The following is a 3,746-nucleotide window of genomic DNA, read 5'->3' on the forward strand; positions in this document are numbered from 1 at the left end:
CTCGACCAAAACTCTCGAGGACACCCAAACCCTAGAAAAAGACGATGTTGGTCTCCTACCCCCTCCCGCCACGCCCCTACCCGACAAACTCTCTCGAGGCCACCCAAATTTACCAAGTTAAAAGAGCGTTGTCATCGAGGCCACCCCAAATCCTTGAAGTATTGTCAAGGCCACCCCAAACCCTTGAAACGTTGCCGAGGCCACCCCAAACCCTAGAGAAGCAGTGTCGAGGCCACTAATATGATTCCTTATTGTGATTATATTAGCTAGCTAGTTCTACGTTTGCCACTAATATATCCATCTGTCATGTTTGAATAATAATTTCCATGTTGTAAATATTTGCAGAAACTATGGAGCACCCCCGAGACGAAGCAACATAAGCGATGTTGGGGGACATAATCGCAAAAGGAAGTGATGTCGTTGCGTCGTTTCTCAACGACACCGATGGTCTGGAAGGACAGGGTAGTGAAGAAGAAGGTTATGATTATGATGGCTCCGGTGACCCAATGTCGGTACAAGAAGTAGACCGTGATGACGGCTCCGATGACCGAACCGAGTCCGGCCAGGTATATATATTAGTTAAGCCTGTGCTGACTAGCTAATTGATGCATTCATTGTTTTCGTATGTACACATATTAATTAACTCTCGTCTTTCTTCTTTTCTCTAGCCCTCCGGATCGAGAAAAACTTGGGTAAAGAAACGAGCCCCGAAGAAAAAGTTGCGCTCGGATGAAAGGTTTGAGATCACAGCAATCGCGCGCGATGGCAAGCCAATTGAACCCATCCGGACAAGGGATGCATTTCATGCTCAGTGCGGAGTTCTTGTTAGGGACAAGATCCCGATCAGCATCCACCAATGGTTTAATCCTAAGAAGGAAGACCGTGAGGTGTCTTATGTCTCCGATATGCAGAAAGAAGATCTTTGGACATCGCTTAAGGCAAATTTCACCCTACCGCCAGAGGAGGATCCGGAGAAGCCAGTTAAAGAGCAATTGATCAAGTCTCATGCTCTTAAGAAGATGGCAGAACTATTCAGGAGGTGGAAGAATGAGTTGAAAACAGAGTTTGTCGACGAAGAAAAGACACCAGAATTCACCGGAAAGTATGAGAAGATCAAAGATCACTGGCCCGCATTTGTGGCCCACAAGACATCAGAAAAGAGTAAGAAGATGTCAGCGACAAACAAGAAAAATGCTTCGAAGAAGAAGCATCACCATCGCACGGGGTCAGGTGGCTACCTCAAAGCCCGACCTTTGTGGGACAAGGGTGAGAATGACCTGATTGCTAAAGTGGTCGAACCAGAGACATTGAACTGGCCAGACCGTTGCCGGACTTGGTTCTTCAGGGTTGGCGGAACCTTGGACCCTGTATCAGGGAAGTGCGTTTGGACGGAAGAGCAACTGCGAATACCCGTCACGAGGCTTTAGGAGTAGCAGCAAAGGACGTTCGTTCCAGACAGAGAGAAGGATGAGCTCACAGTATATCGAGAAGGGGTACAAGGGCTAGAGGAACGAGAAGCAGATCGCAGCAAACGACCTGCCGAAGCTTCCCCTGAAGCTACCCCGCCATCTCAGCGAAGAAGCAGCGTGGCTTCCACCGAGCAGACTCAGCAGCTGGAGCCTGTCTTCACGGCTCCTGCTAGCTACCCCGTGGATGCTATCACGGAGTCTCAACATTGCCACCTTATGACGCGATGGATGACATTGAAAGTCAAGGCGGCTGTTGGCTCTGTTTTACCTAATGAACCTGGCACAACCTACCACGGCCAGTCGATTCTAGAAGGATATGCTAGGGTGATGTTGGATCAAATAACGAACGGATTTGAGGACCTTGAGCTTGACCACCCTACGGATGAAGGGGAGATTCGGCTGGGTTCTTCTCTGAAGACTCCATGCCTATGGCGGAAGGAGCTCATCAACCTTCCAAACTGGACGCCTCCGCCTCCTCCTCCTCCTCCGGTGAGTCAGGGCAACCCGCCTCCTCCTCCGCCTCCTCCTCCGGCGAGTGATCAGGGCACTCAGCCTCCTTCTCCTCCTGTGCCGGCGCGGCCGAGCAACCTGCCTCCTCCTTCTCCGCCTCGTCAACAAGGGCGGATGAAGAGACCCGCCGCCGCTCCGACTGCTCTGGCGCGTTGCAGTCCTCCTCCTCCGCCTCGTAAGAAAGGAAAGACAGCCGCAACTGCTCCATCTGTTCCGATGTCTAGCAGTATAGCCAGAGCCGGGAGGCAATACAGATTCGGTCCTTCTCTGGAGACTCCAGAGAAGTTACCATACGAGAGGACCGTGGAGGAAAACACGTAGATCGTGCAAGCCGAAGTGAAGAACTTCTTTGAATGGGTGAAAGCAAAGAAACATCCAGCTCCGGAGGAGAAGATAGATCCGGTAAAAGCGAAGCGTACTCTGGCTGCCCTGAAGAAACCACCAAAGTCTCCGACGAAAGACAACTATGAGTGCATTCTTACAAAGTCAATTATCGAAGCGTCGCGGTCGGGAAGTACTGTTAGTGCTCAAAGGTTAGCAGAACGACGAGCTGAGAAAAGAGTTGCCTAGCTCGGCGAACAAGCGAACCAATCGTTCCCCCCGCTCCAGGTGTCTAGCGATATCGTCGCTAATGTTCCAGGCGGGATGGTGCCCGGTTATAACAATCTTGAAGATTACCTTCCCGACGATGTACATTATGATTTCTTGGAGGTGGGCGAACACAAATACGTGTACGGTAAGCCTCTCGTCAAAGATGAAAGATCTCTAACAACGATGATGCGAAGATTCCATGATTTGTACATGAAAACCTGTAGAGAGTCTGAGGGGACGAATATTTTGACGCTGAGAGTTAGAGAGGAGCATGACCTCGTTGGAATTGAACTGTTGAATGTTCCATTTGAGGAGTTCTTCACGTTTTTCAATCTAAAGGACCTCGATAAATTGATGATCACTTGCTACTGCCTGTAAGTAGTACTACTTCTGTCATTAAGTTTCTATATATAGGTCAGCTCTTTCATTGCATGTATTTTTAATTATCCTCACTATATTATGCCGATTGAAGATCGCCGAATTCAAGAAAGGACAAATCGGTGATATTGGGTTCATTAACACAATCTCATAGATGCATATATGGTTGAATTTCAGGCCAAAGATACCGAGGCCAAGCTGCTACAATCGTTTGTATTAAATCAAAACGAAGCTATAATACTCTTCCCTTAAGAATTCCAGTGAGTGTTACTGTCTTGTGCATATTCGGTTTTCCTTATATAGTCGATGTTATAGTAATGTAATTGATGAGTTATGCATGCGTGCGCAGTTTCCACTATATTCTTCTAGAGATTAAGCTTGAGCAGGGACTAGTAACCGTCTTAGACTCGAGACGAAAAGATCCCAAGGAGTATGCGGACATGACTGAAATTCTAGAGAATTAAGTTAAATCGATCATTATCGCACCATATCGGCAACTTTTTGTTCATTTCCTGATATCAAGTAATTATTTTCTTTGTCTGGCAGGGTTTGGAAAAAATTCACCTCAAAAACTCCGGGACTGCCGAAGAAGCTGCAATTTAGACACCCGAAAGTAAGTACTATAGTAGCATGTTCCACGCATCTCCTAGTGATTCAAGCGCTAGTTTCATCAATACCATTTAGCATGCTTGCTAATTATCAGTTTGATTGACCTCTATTTCTTGTAAAGTGTTTGTGGGAGGAACAAGGGAATGATTACTGTGGATACTACATTTGCGAGTCCATCCGCCACACCAC

This window comes from Triticum dicoccoides, chromosome 6B, assembly GCF_002162155.2.
Source record: "Triticum dicoccoides isolate Atlit2015 ecotype Zavitan chromosome 6B, WEW_v2.0, whole genome shotgun sequence".
In the NCBI taxonomy this organism is placed as follows: domain Eukaryota; kingdom Viridiplantae; phylum Streptophyta; class Magnoliopsida; order Poales; family Poaceae; genus Triticum; species Triticum dicoccoides.